The sequence below is a fragment of the Chiloscyllium punctatum genome, chromosome 5, assembly GCF_047496795.1.
Source record: "Chiloscyllium punctatum isolate Juve2018m chromosome 5, sChiPun1.3, whole genome shotgun sequence".
In the NCBI taxonomy this organism is placed as follows: Eukaryota; Metazoa; Chordata; class Chondrichthyes; order Orectolobiformes; family Hemiscylliidae; genus Chiloscyllium; species Chiloscyllium punctatum.
Window position 1 is genome coordinate 35,422,724 of NC_092743.1, and position 13,574 is coordinate 35,436,297.

Sequence of the window (13,574 nt, forward strand, 5' to 3'; positions counted from 1 at the left end):
CATCATGTTGCACAGTATTGAATATTGTTCATGCCACTTCTAGAATACTGCACACAATTCTGATTACCCTTCTATAGAAAGGATGTTAAACTTGAGAAAAAGTTTACAAGGATATTGCTGGAACTGGAGAGGTATATGGAGAAGCGGAATAGACTGAGGCTTATTTCCCTGCAGTGTGAGAGGTTAAAGGTGACCTCAGAGGTTTATAAAATCATGAGGGCTATGGATCAGGTGAATAGGGTGGGGGGGGTCCAAAATTAGAGGGCATAGGTTTAAGGCAAGAAGGGATAGACTTAAAACGGACCTGAGGGGTAACCTATTCACACAAAGGGTGACGCATGTATCGAACAAGTCGCCAGAGAGAGTGATGGAGGCTGGCAGAATTGCAACATTGAAAGTACACCTGATTGGGTATATGAACAGGAAGGATTTACAGGGATATGGGCCAAATGCTTGCAAAGGGGACTATAAGATTGGGATGTCTGGTCAACGCGGAAGAGTTGGGCCAAAGGGTCTGTTTCCGTGCTATACGACTCAATTGGAGGTATCTGTAAAAGGATGGTGCTGGAAAGCAGGTTGAAACTTTGAGACGTATTTTGTGTTAAGATGTTTCTTGTTTTCATATTTTTGGATATCTCTAAAATAAGAGCATTTTCGTGAGGTTTAATGCATGGATTGAGCATTAAAAATACATTTGAAAGTTTCTAAAACTTTCTGGGAGTAGAAGATATAACACTGGATCATTTGAAATCTTTGACTGCTAAATATACCTGCTAACCTAGAGAGTTAGCAGACATAGTGGAAGTATAAATAAAAGCAAGGTCTCAAATGGATGAAATGCTGAAAGTAATTAACCAGCATTTAAAATTAAAAGGAAGGAAACCTGAACCTGATGGGTCATTGCTAGAACGAGCTAAGAATCAGCTAGAAATGAAAGAAAGACTCCACAAATATCCCCATCCTCAATGTCGGAAAAGCCCAGCACATCAGAGCAAAAGATTAGGCTGAAGCATTCGTGATAACCTTCAGCCAGAAGTGCTGAGTGGATGATTCATCTCGGCTTTGCTCAGAGGACCCCAGCATTACAGATACTAATCTTCAGCCAATTCGATCCACTCCACGTGATAACAAGAAACAGTCGGAGACACTGGAAACTGCAAAGGCTATGGGCGCTGACCATTTTCCTGTAATAGTACTGAAGACTTATGCTTTAGAACTTGCCGCTCCCATAGCCAAGCCTTTCCAGTACAGTTACAACACTGGCATCTATCCAACAATGTGGAAAATTGCCCAGGTACTTCCTATACATAAAAAGCAGAACAAGTACAACCCGGCCAATTACCACCCCATCAGTGTATTCGCCATCATCAGTAAAGCGATGGAAGGTGTCATCAAAAGTGCTATGAAACTGCAATAACCTGCTCAGTGATGCCCAGTGTGGGTTCTTCCAGGGGCACTCAGCTTCTGACCTCATTACAATATTGGGTCAAACATGGACAAAACAGCTAAATTCCAGGTGAAGGTGACAGCCCTGGACATCAAGGCTTCTTTCGACCAAATGTATCAAAGAGTCCTTGCAAAATTGGAATCAATGTGTATCGGGGGTAAACTCTCTACTGGTTGAAGTCATATCTGGCACATAGCGAGATGGGCCTGGTTGTTGGAGTCCAGTCATTTCAGACCCAAGTCATCTCTGCAGGAGTTCCTCAGGGTAATGAACGAAGCCCAGCTATCTTCAGCTGCTTCATCAATGGCTTTCCCTCGACCATAAGGTCAGAAATGAGGATGTTCACCAATAATTGTAGAATGTTCAGCACATTTGTGAGTCCATGTGCAAATGCAACAAAATTTGGACAATATTCAGTCTTGGGATGACAAGTGGGAAGTAACATTCACGCCATACAGATGCCAAGCAATGAACATCATGAATAAGAGACAATCTAACCACTGCCACTTGACATTCAATAGTTTTACCATCACTGAATCCCCAAATATTAATATCCTGGAGGGGTACCATTAACCAGAAATTCAAGTGGATTTGTCATATAAACAGTAGAACATTCCAAAGTGCTTCACACAAATGTCAGAAAGCAACATTTGACACCAGGGAACTGAGGATATGAGGCAGGTGACTAAAGGCTTGATCAAAGTATGATGGCTTGAGGAACATCTTAAAGGAAGAGAGGAGGAATAAATGAGTTTAGGAGGGAGTTCCAGAGCTCTGGGACCAGGCAGCTGAAGGTATGACCATCAACGGGGGAACAACAGAAATTGGACGGTGCTCAAGAGGCTGAATTGGAGGATGACAGAGATCTCAGAGAGTTGGAGATGCGAGAGATTAGAGACATTGGCAGATTACAGCAGCCACAGGAGGCTATTGATATCAGGTGAGTTGTAGAGGATTACAGAGGTTGGAAGAGTTGCAGAGGCAGGAGGAAGTTACAAAGAAAGGGAAGGTTGTAGGGGCTGGAGATGGTTACAGAGTCAGGGTGGATGGCAGGGGCTGGAGGAGGTGACAGAGATACAGAAGGTTGTAGGGGCTGGAAGGGGCTACAGAGATAGAGATGTGGTAAAATCACAGACAGATTTGGAAATGGGGATGAGAACTTTTGAAATGAGAATGAAGAAGAACAAAAGATGCGTGGTGGTACAGGAAACTGGTATTAGACTAGGTAGTGCGTGTGGAGATAAACACAGGTACAATGAGCCAAATGGCCTGTGGTGTTGTCTATGATTTTAAGGGAAAGGTTTATTGGTTTTCAATGAGAAATGCTCTTTCTCTTTTTGAACCTTGACATTCCCTCAGTAGTATTGCGTACAATTCCGGTCTCCTTCCTATCGGAAGAATGTTGTAAAACTTTAAAGTGTTCAAAAAAGATTGACAAGGATGTTGCCAAGGTTGGAGAATTTGAGTTATAGGGAGAGGCTGAATAGGCTGGGGCTGTTTTCTCTGGAGCATCAGAGGCTGAGGGCTAGCCTTATAGAGATTTATAAAATCATGACAGCCATGAATAGGATAAATAGACAAGGTCTTTTCCCTGGTGAGGGAGTCCAGAACTAGAGGGCATAGGTTTAGGGTGAGAGGAGAAAGATATAAAAGGGATCTAAGAGGCAACGTTTTCACGCAGAGGGTGGTACGTGTCTGGAATGAGCTGCCAGAGGAAGTGGTGGAGGCTGGTACAACATTTAAAAGGCATCTGCATGGGTACTTGAATAGGAAGGGTTTAGAGGAAGATAGGCTGTGTGCTGGCAAATGGGACTAGATTAGATTGGGATATCTGGGCAGCATGGAGAGTTGGATGGAAAGGTCTGTTTCCGTGCTGTACATCCCTATGACTATAACTATATAAACATGGTGGCTACAAAAGTAGGTCTGAGGCTAGGAATACTGTGGCAAATATCTCACTTCATGATTCCCCAAAACCTTTCCAACATCCTCATGGTGCCAGCCAGGAGTGTGATGGAATACTCCCCACTCGCCTGGATGTGTGCAGCTCCAACAAACCTCATGAAGTTTGACACCATCCAGGACAAAGCAGCCCACTTAATTGGCACTACATCCACAAGCATCCACTCCCTCCACCACCGAAGCTTCGTAGCAGCAGTGTGTACTATTTACAAGATGCACTGTAGAAACTCAAAGACATCCTCCAAACCCATGACCCTAGATGATCAAGGGGAGCATATATATGGGAACACCACCACCTTCAAGTCCTCCTCCAAGCTATTCACCATCCTGCCTCAGAAATATATCACCACCCCTTCACTATTGCTGGGGCAAAGTCCTGAAATTCCTTCTCTAATGGCATTGTGGTTAACGTACAGCAGCAGCAACTCAAGAAGGCAGCTCACATCATCTTCTCAAGGACAGCTAGGGATGGGTAAAAAATGCTGGCCAGCCAGCAACACCCACATTCCAGAAATGAATAAAAAATGTTTTCAACTTTGTTAACATTAACTGGGATCATCATGATGTAAAAGGATTACCTGTGATGGAGTTTTTAAAGTGAATCCAGAGCAGCGTTTTGTGCCAGTATGTAGGTAATTCTAATAGTGATGGGACAGTGCGAGACTTAATCCTAGGGAAAGAAATCAAGTGATCGAAGTTTCAGTGGGAGAGCATTTTGCGGATTTTTAAAATATTTTTTACAATCAACCTGTTCAGAGATGTTATTATTAGGGACAATACCACTGTACCGTGGAGACAGTGACAGTAATCTACAAGTTTCAAAGTTATTATGGATATGGTTAGTGCAGAAGTTTAGCGCTTAAATCTGGGGCAAGGCCAATTTCAATATCATTAGACAGGATGTCGAAAACACAGACCAGGGTGCAGTATTGACAGGTAAGTCTACATTTAGAAAGTGCTATTAAAAGTAGCACTGTATAGTGAGAATTCAGATCAGCAAGTTTCTCGAAGAGTGAAGGGCAAGAGCAGCAAGTCCAAGATCACAAAGGTTATCAAGAGTTTGCTAAAGGAAAAGAAGGAAGCATATGTAAGGTACAATGCATTATAACAGGGAAGGCCCTTCAAAAGCATAGGGATTACGGGGAATGATCAAAAAAGAAATTGGGAGGGCAAAATACCTTTTGCAGATAACATTAAAGAAATGGCATCAAGGCATTTTTATAAGTATAATAAGAGTAAGAGGTTTACCAGGAAAAGTGTAGGGTCTATTAGAGACTGAAGGGGCAATCTGTGCATGGAGCCAGAGGATATGGGTGAAGTACTGAATAAATATTTGCCACCTGCATTCAAAGGTGAGAGATATTGAAGCTGGGGATTTCAGTTGGGATGGCAAGATTCTAACCATGTTAAGACTAACAAGGGGGAGTCATTAGATATCTTAGCAGGCATTATCGTGCATAAATTCCAGAGGATTGATAAGATATATCCCAAGCTGCAATGGGTTGCAAGGGAGAAGCTGGGGCTCTGATAGAGGTATTTAATACTTCTCTGACCACAGGTGAAGTGCCAGATGACTGTGAGATAGCTAATGTGGTTCCTTTGTGCAAGAAGGACAGGAAGGTTAGGCCGGGTAATTACAAAAAGTTAGAGCGATATTAGTGCCAGGGAAATTATGGAAAGAATTCTGAGAGACAGGATTAATCAACAAAGATCTTGTCTAACAAAATTGATTGAATTTTTTTGAAAAGGTGACTGAACATATTGAGGGTTGTGCAGTTGATGTGGTTTCTATTAAACTCAGTAAGGGCTTTGACAAGGTCCCACTTGAAAGGCTGTTCCAAAAGATAACAACCCATGGCATTCAATGTAAGTTGGCAAACTGGATCCAAAACTGGATTGCAAAAAGGAGGCAAAAGGTGCTGGTGGATGACTGTTTTCGTAATTGTGACCAACAGTGCACAGGGATTGATGCTGGGATGCTCACTGTTTGTTATGTAGGTTAATGACTTGCATGTGAACGTAGAAGGTATGATTAGTAAGTTTGCAGAAGATATGAAAATTGGTGATATTGTTGACAGTGAAGAGGATGCTCACAGGCTACAGTGTGATATTGATCAGCCGTTAAGTTGGGAAAAGCAATGGCATTGGGAAGTTAATCCTGATAAGTGCGAGGCAATGCTTTTTGGGAGGTCTAATAAGGGAAGGATACACACAATGATACACCCAGAATATAATGAAGAACAAAGGGACCTTAGTGCACAAGTCCATAGGTCCCTGAAGGTGTCAACATAAGTAGTGCATTGAAGAAGGCATACAGGATATGTGCTTTCATTAGACGGGACATAAAATATAGGAGCAAGGAAGTCATTTTACAACTTTATAAAATATTGGATAGGCCACAGATGAATTCTGTTCTGTTTGTCACATTATCGGAAGGGCCTGACCGCACTGCACAGAGTACAGAGGAGATTCACCAAGATGTTGCCTGGGTTGAAAAGTCTTAGTTATGAGGAGAGACTGGATAGGCTAACTTCATTTTCCTTGGGGCAGAAGAGGCTGAAGGGGAATCAGATTGAGGAGTAAAAATTATGAGATGCATAGACAGAGAAGATCATGAGAATTTTTTCACCATGGCAACGTGAGTAAGACCAGAGGGCACATGTTTAAGATGAGGAGTAAATGGTTTAGAAGAGTTCTGAGAAAACATATTTTCACCCAGGGGTGGAGGTAGGTACTTCAGCACATGTAAGAAGCATCTGGATAAGTACTTAAAATGCCAGGGCATGGTAGGCTATAGACAAAGTGCAAGTAAATGGAATGAGCGCACTTTTGATGTCTGTCGGTCAGCATAGACATGGTGGGCCAATGGCCCTGTTTCTATGTTGAATGACTCTCTTGACTTTATGAGGCAAAATATTTAAACTGATGAATGTCAGAGTGCCTTTGACAACTAGATAGCTGTGCTGACAACTGCACTGGTTTTAGAAGCACGAAACCATGAGAAGCCATTCAAACAGGCGCCCCTGCTATTTTCTCCCCTACCTCACTCAACAGACTAGGATGCATTTCACCAGGCCCTGTAGCTTTATCTATTTTTATTTCTGCCAGACCACACTGGCACCACCCCCCACCTTTTCCTCCGCTACATCGATAATTGTGTTGGCGCTACCTCGTGCTCCCATGAGGAAGTTGAACAGTTCATCCACTTTACTAACACCTTCCACCCCGACCTCAAATTTACCTGGACTATCTCAGACTCCTCCCTCCCCTTCTTAGACCTCTCCATTTCTATCTCGGGCGACCGACTCAATACAGACATTTATTACAAACCGACCGACTCCCACAGCTAGATTACACCTCCTCCCACCCTGCCCCCTGTAAAAACGCCAATATTCCCAATTCCTTCGCCTCCGCCACATCTGCTCCCAGGAGGACCAATTCCACTATCGAACAACCCAAATGGCCTCCTTCTTCAAAGACCGCAATTTCCCCTCTGACGATGCTCTCCACCGCATCTCCTCCACTTACCGCACGTCCACCCTTGAACACCGCCCCTCCAATCGCCACCAGGACAGAACCCCACTGGTCCTCATCTTCCACCCCACCAAACTCCGGATACATTGTATCATCCTCCGTCATTTCCGCCACCCCCAAACAGACCCCACCACCAGGGATATATTTCCCTCCCCACCCCTATCAGCGTTCCAGAGAGACCACGTCCTCTGCGACTCCCTCATCAGGTCCACACCCCCACCAACCTAACCTCCACTCCCGGCACCTTCCCCTGCAACCGCAAGAAGTGCAAAACTTGCGCCCACATCTCCCCCCTCACCTCCCTCCAAGGCCCCAATGGATCCTTCCATATCTGTCGAAAATTCACCTGCAACTCCGCACACATCATTTACTGTATCTGCTGCACCCGATATGGTCTCCTCTACATTGGGGAGACAGGCCGCCTACTTGCAGAACGTTTCAGGGAACACCTCTGGGACACCGACACCAACCAACCCAACCGCCCCATGGCTGAACATTTTAACTCCCCCTCCCACTCCGCCAAAGACATGCATGTCCTTTGCCTCCTCCATCGCCAGACCCTGACCACACCATGCCTGGAGGAAGAGTGCCTCATCTTCCGCCTAGGAACCCTCCAACCACACAGGATGAATGTAGATTTCTCTAGCTTCCTCATTTCCCCTCCCCCCACCTTATCTCAGTCCCAACCACGGATTCAGCACCGCCCTCTTGACCTGCAATCTTCTTCCCGACCTCTCCGCCCCCACCCCCTCTCCAGCCTATCACCCTCACCCTCACCTCCTTCCACCTATCGTATTCCCAGCGCCCCACCCCCCCCTCAAATTCCCTCCCTCCTACCTTTTATCTCAGCCCGCTTGGCAAACCAGCCTCATTCCTGAAGAAGGGCTTATGCCCGAAACGTCAATTCTCCTGCTCCTCAGATGCTGCCTGGCCTGCTGTGTTTTTCCAGCACCACATTTTTCAACTCTGGTCTCCAGCATCTGCAGTCCTCACTTTCTCCTTTCTGACAGACTACTCAAACTCCTATGCTACTTTCTTTAATCTCCTCCAGTCCTGAAATCCTTTAAAATATCTATGTTCATCTAATTCAAATTACCTCTGATTTTAATTATTCTACCATTGGAGATTGTTTCTTCTGTTGCTTAGACCCTACTCTTTGGAATTTTGTCCTTGCAAATCTCTCCACCTCTATACCTCCATTTCAACTTTTCAATCCTTAAAACCTTCCTTATTACGAAAGATACAAGGAGTATGCAAAGGGATATTGAGAGATTTAGTGGGTGAGTAAAAACAAATTGGTAGGTGGACTATAATGTGTTAAAATATGACTTTTCTAATTTGGCAGGAAGAATAGAAAAGTAAATTATTACTTAAACAGAGAATGAGGAAAACTGCAGGACATAGGTGTCTTTGTAAATGAATCCCAAAAAAAAGCACCAACTTGAACAGGTAAATATAAGCAGTTGGTATTATTTAAAATTGCACTTAAATGGCAAACACATTTTATGCTTCAAATAGAAGAACAAAAGTAGAGGGGAAACCCCAAAGAAACAGGTCTTCAAAGCTCCAAATTCCAAATCCAAATTTCCAGCTCCATTCCCACCCTGTACCCTGGAATCCTACAAGTGGGATTGACAGAGCAACTGTCAATCGCCAGAGACCTGTTCTGCAAACTTTCCAGAGAAGGAGCCAAGTTACACAAAGTAAATGTTATCCTTCTGTTTCTCGGGTGAGGATAGGCAGAGATGCTCTTTCAGGACAGATGAGGAAAGTTTGAAGTTCTGCTGGCCACTTTCAGTCACCTAAACCTCACCTAATAGCATCCCAGTTGGATGCCTCTTTGTATCTGTTTAGACAGGACTTGAAAGTGGTATCAGTAGTTAATATTAGCAGAGCTGCCTGAAGAGATACCCAGACAGCTATCTCATTCGCTTCCTGCCAGAAGCTTTAATCAACTCCTTTTGGAAAGAGCTTGCAGCTTTCCCAAAGTTCACAACATAAATTATATCTTCTACATAAGGTACTGCCTAGGGGCCTTCCCAATCTCACATGTGCTCAAAACAATTTCCACAGTGGTTTCAAGCAGAAAAATACATGAATCTCCCCATATCCATTCAAATAATCTGGAGAAATCAAGCCATTAACTTGACATGAAGTTATATTCTATTCTGCATTCAATTTGTTGGTAGTTAACTTGCACATTGTATATTATGTATAGAAAATAAACAGCTGTAAATCTAATAGAAGGAATCATTAAATTTCACTTGTATGAACAATCACAAATCATTCCAGGATTATCCTTGTGGTTTGTAGTATAACTATTTCTGCTCATGTTGATCAGAGACCTCAGTCTGACTGCCTAACCAGCTTGTAATTCAAACCCAGTATTTGCTTTCAACTGCGAGGGTTACTTTGACTTTCCACAATGATGTAGAAAGGTGATAGTAAATCAGCACTCTATCTTGTACCTCTCCTGATTTTATTTCCATCATCAGCTAAATATTAATGTATCCAACATTAGTCAGTTAATAAAGACATCAAGAAGCTGAATCCTACAGTCTAAAGTTCCACATTAAATTCTCGTCCAAGTAATGGTGGCAACATGAGATGCTAAAATTTGTTTCAGTGCTCCTTGTCAAGGGGCCTGCATCTGTCAGTGTCCTCAGTCAGTATTACATCATATGAGGAAGAGGTAGCACTGAGGTAATGTCATGGATTACTAATCCATAGGCTCTGTGGATGTATGATATTCTGAGGACACAGGATCAGATCCCATAAAAGTAGCTGGTGTAATTTAAATTCAATTAATACATCCGTTTTATGAAGCTAGTGGCAGTCATGCAAGACACCATGAAACTCCTAATTATTCTAATAAGAACCCATCATACTCACTCATATCCTTTTTAAGGAAAGAAATCTTCTCTCCCTACCTGGTCTAGCCAGACATGGGGGCGGCAAGGTAATCGATTTGTAACTACCCTTTCAAATGGCCTAGCAAACCACAGGCAATTTGGGATGGATGACAAAAATTGACCCTGTTAGTGACATCCACATCCCTGGACGCTGCTGGAAAGTACACAACTCTTGGTATCAGACAAGACCAGGGCCACTTCAGCAAATCACCTTTTTAGGCAGAACATGATATAAAGTGACTTCGCTTCAAGGGAGGGTCACTGATTCAGTACAGGGGTCAACATCCTAATGGAGTGGAGATTCACAAATATAGCCTGAAACATTCAGACTATTAGCTGTTCCCATTTAAGAGACTGTTATATACCAATTATTATCATTCAGGAAATTCATACAAAAACAGCCACGACATAGAAGAAATCATGGAAGGAAAAAGGTCTGGTGGTCATCAAAGTTCATATCTTCTAGACATAAAAAAAATCCACTAAAGTCAATAGAATTGAAGATCTGAGAGACGTACTAAAAACAATTAATCTGATTAGTCAAAATGACCCCCAGAAATTAGGCTCTATCACAATCCAGTGGACAGAGAAGAAGGTCATATCAGAATACAATAAAACCTTGATCAATTGGACCAATGGATTGAAGAGTGGCAGTTGGGGTTTAATTTAGGTAATGTGTTTTGGTAAGAGAAACCAGGATAGAATTTATACAGTTAATGGTAGGGCCCTGGGAGTGTTGCCAAACAAAGACCTATGGGTGAAAGTGCATTATTCCTTGAAAGTGGAGTCAAAGGTAGACAATGTGGGGAAGAAGGTGTGTACTGACCAGCATACTGATCAGGTTTGTCATGCTGCATCTGTAGCAGAATACTGGGTTCAATTCTGGTCTCCCTGCTATAGAAAGGATGTTGTTAAACTTGAAAGGGTTCACAAAAGATTTACAAGGATGTTGGAGGACTTGGGTTATAAGGAGTGATTTAAGAGGAACCCGAGGGACAACGTTTTCACAAGAGGGTGGCACATGCATGGACCAAATTGCCTAAGGAAATGGTGGAGGCGGGTACGAATACAACACTTAAAAGACATCTGGATGGGTAGCTGAATAGGAAGGTTTTATAGAGATATTGGCCAAATGCTGGCAAATGGGACTAGATTAATTTAGGATACCTGGTTGACGCGAATGAGTTAGACCAAAGGATTTGTTTCCATGCTGTATAAGTCTGAGTCTATCTCGCTCATTTAAGTTTACATTCAATGCATATTATGTTTGCTCATTCACAATTTTAGATGTGATATTATTACATCAAATTTTTAAAATTACAAACAAAGCAAGAACATGAAATTATGTAGCATTTTTCAGGCTGCCGAACTGCCTCCGGGCATGGGGGGAGAAATGGATGCTGAGTAAAAGTCAACACGGGGAGGGCCAAAAACACAGTCAGAGACATGTTTTCAGGAAATGGAGAGGAGGAACAGTGTCAAGAGAAAATTCTTCCACATGAAACAAAGTATATCATTGAAAGCACAAACACCAGAAAACAAGAAGTGAAATATGGGGCTTTTATTTTCCGAAGTAACATCACAATGTCAGAAATACAAATAAGATTGTTAGTCTCTAAAGCCTGCTCTACAGGTTACTACCAACCCCCAAGTATATTTACCCATCTTTGTTCAATAATCTTTAATATTCTTCCCCAACAAAAATCTTCAGTTGCCCCGGTTACAGCTATTTGGGGGTTCCACCCCCCCGCTTGCAAAAAATGACAACTAATCTTTGAAACAAAATGGGGCTGTTTGTTTCAAAATGCAAGAAATCTAAGTTGCATGTTTACGGGTACATTACTTTCAAGGTAGTTTAGTAAGATGGTGACACCTGAGCTTTGGGGAACCGAACAAGAAGCAGAACAGCAGCAAGTTTGTTACCCACACCGAGAATTGCTAATTATCCTTCAAGGCAGTCCCCATGCCCACAAACTCTGCAGCCTACTTTCCAATTATTTAACAATCAGATTATTCGCACCTTTAATTTCACTCACAGTTACTAGCAAGTGTTCAATAAAATGATTAATAATGACATCATAATTCATCCCATAGTTGGCATATAGTTGAAGAAAATAGGGACACAATTAATATTTGTTAGGAGAGGCGAAGACATCAAAGTAATGTCACTAGTAATCCAGACACCCACACAATACCCTAGGGTTCCAAACAAGAAAGCGGGAGCGATTAAATAAACTGCAGGAATGCACAGAGAACAGCAATATCCATAAATAGGCTGCACGCACCATAAGGTAAAATTAGAAATGTCTTTTACTATTGCGCAATAACTACATGCAGATTGTTGATGTAATATATTAAAGCAGGAATGTGATTAGGAAATATCTCTCAATTTATCAAACGGGATTGTTATGCTCTCTAATATCAAACTCCACCCATACTCAAATGCATAACTTTTCTTTCTATCTATATAACATTACAGCACATATGTCCACTTCAACACAACATATTCGACAATGATGTCGTCTCTCCAAATCCGAGAACTCAGTTCTCTGTCAGTAAGATTTGTTTCAAAAGGACATGGCTTGCATACTACGCATATAGTTTGGGAACGGGGTGCAACCTTAAACAATTCCCTTAAACATATATACATATAGGTATATCCAAGTTTAAAGAAATGCACCAAAATGCAAGATCAATTTTAAAGAGTTATTTGTTAAGAAGTTAAAAACATGATAGATTGCAATGTAGCAACGCGAGTCGATGCTTCGTTACTTCCTGCAAAACAGAAACAGCTCGACAATTCTACAACATTTTACAGCCACACAGAAAAAGTAGCACTGTTTTCACTTCAACATGTTTCCACTTGAAGAGTAATTACGTGTCTGGTAGAAAAACTTTAGAAAAACATCAAAAAGCAAAATTTACCGCAAAATATTCAGCTCAAATTGATCGTTGCATTTTCTGCAGTGGAGGTTTGGTCTCTCTCTCTCTCACTTACTCACGTCCGCAGTGTCTTCCTCTTTATTCGGGCTTTTTTTGGGTGTCGTAGTACAGGAACTAGTTCGACTAACCGTGCTAACACGAACTGAGGGGGTGGGGGATTCTCTCCTGTTCTGGGGAACAGCTGAGAGCCCCGCCAACCCAGCCCACCCTCGACCCAAAGTGACAGATGCAACTCTTTACCCAAACAAAAAGGGGGGGGGGGAGAGAGAGAATAAATGAAAAGGTTTTTTTTTTGTTCCTCTAACTGTTGGGTTTCTTTCTTTGCAAAATAGTTGCGGGATCCACTCGCCCACCAACTCTTCCAAGCTTGATTACTTCATTCCTTGCAGTCTCCAAACTTTCTCTGCCTTTCCCCTGTGTTCTGATTCGTGCTTTCTCTCCTTCTCTTCTGTATTTTCCGTGTGAAAGTTCAGTCTGCTGCGTCAATGCAACATGAGCAGCATGAAACCATGACGTGGCGCACACCGCCTCATCCTTCTGCATTTTGCATTGCTCATACAGTGGAGTACACACCGCTCACACACTAGACAAGAGGTATCAGCCCCATCCCGAGTGTCCCTGGGACTTCCCCAGGAGTCCTGCAGCCTGGCACATTCTAGGAACAGCAATTCCTGCAGGAAGCCCGCACCCATTCCTTCTCCCAAGGCAAAGAGAAACGAGAAATATGAATTGAGCTCGCCTCCAGTGCCTCACCCCGAGAGGATAGCAGGAGGTTA

General features: G+C 42.7%; 1 protein-coding gene across 2 annotated transcripts in view; it reads right to left on the reverse strand.

Moving 5' to 3' along the window:
* The window catches only part of LOC140476974 (mitogen-activated protein kinase kinase kinase 3-like), a 111,691-nt gene extending 98,369 nt beyond the window's left edge, over positions 1 to 13,322 (reverse strand). The window contains exon 1 of one of the 2 annotated variants that reach the window (XM_072570022.1): positions 12,781 to 13,322. The gene's annotated coding sequence lies outside the window, so the exon portion shown is untranslated. The remainder of the gene's footprint in view (positions 1 to 12,780) is intronic. The other variant, XM_072570021.1, reaches the window with a different exon arrangement.
* Between the last annotated feature and the right edge of the window lie 252 nt (positions 13,323 to 13,574).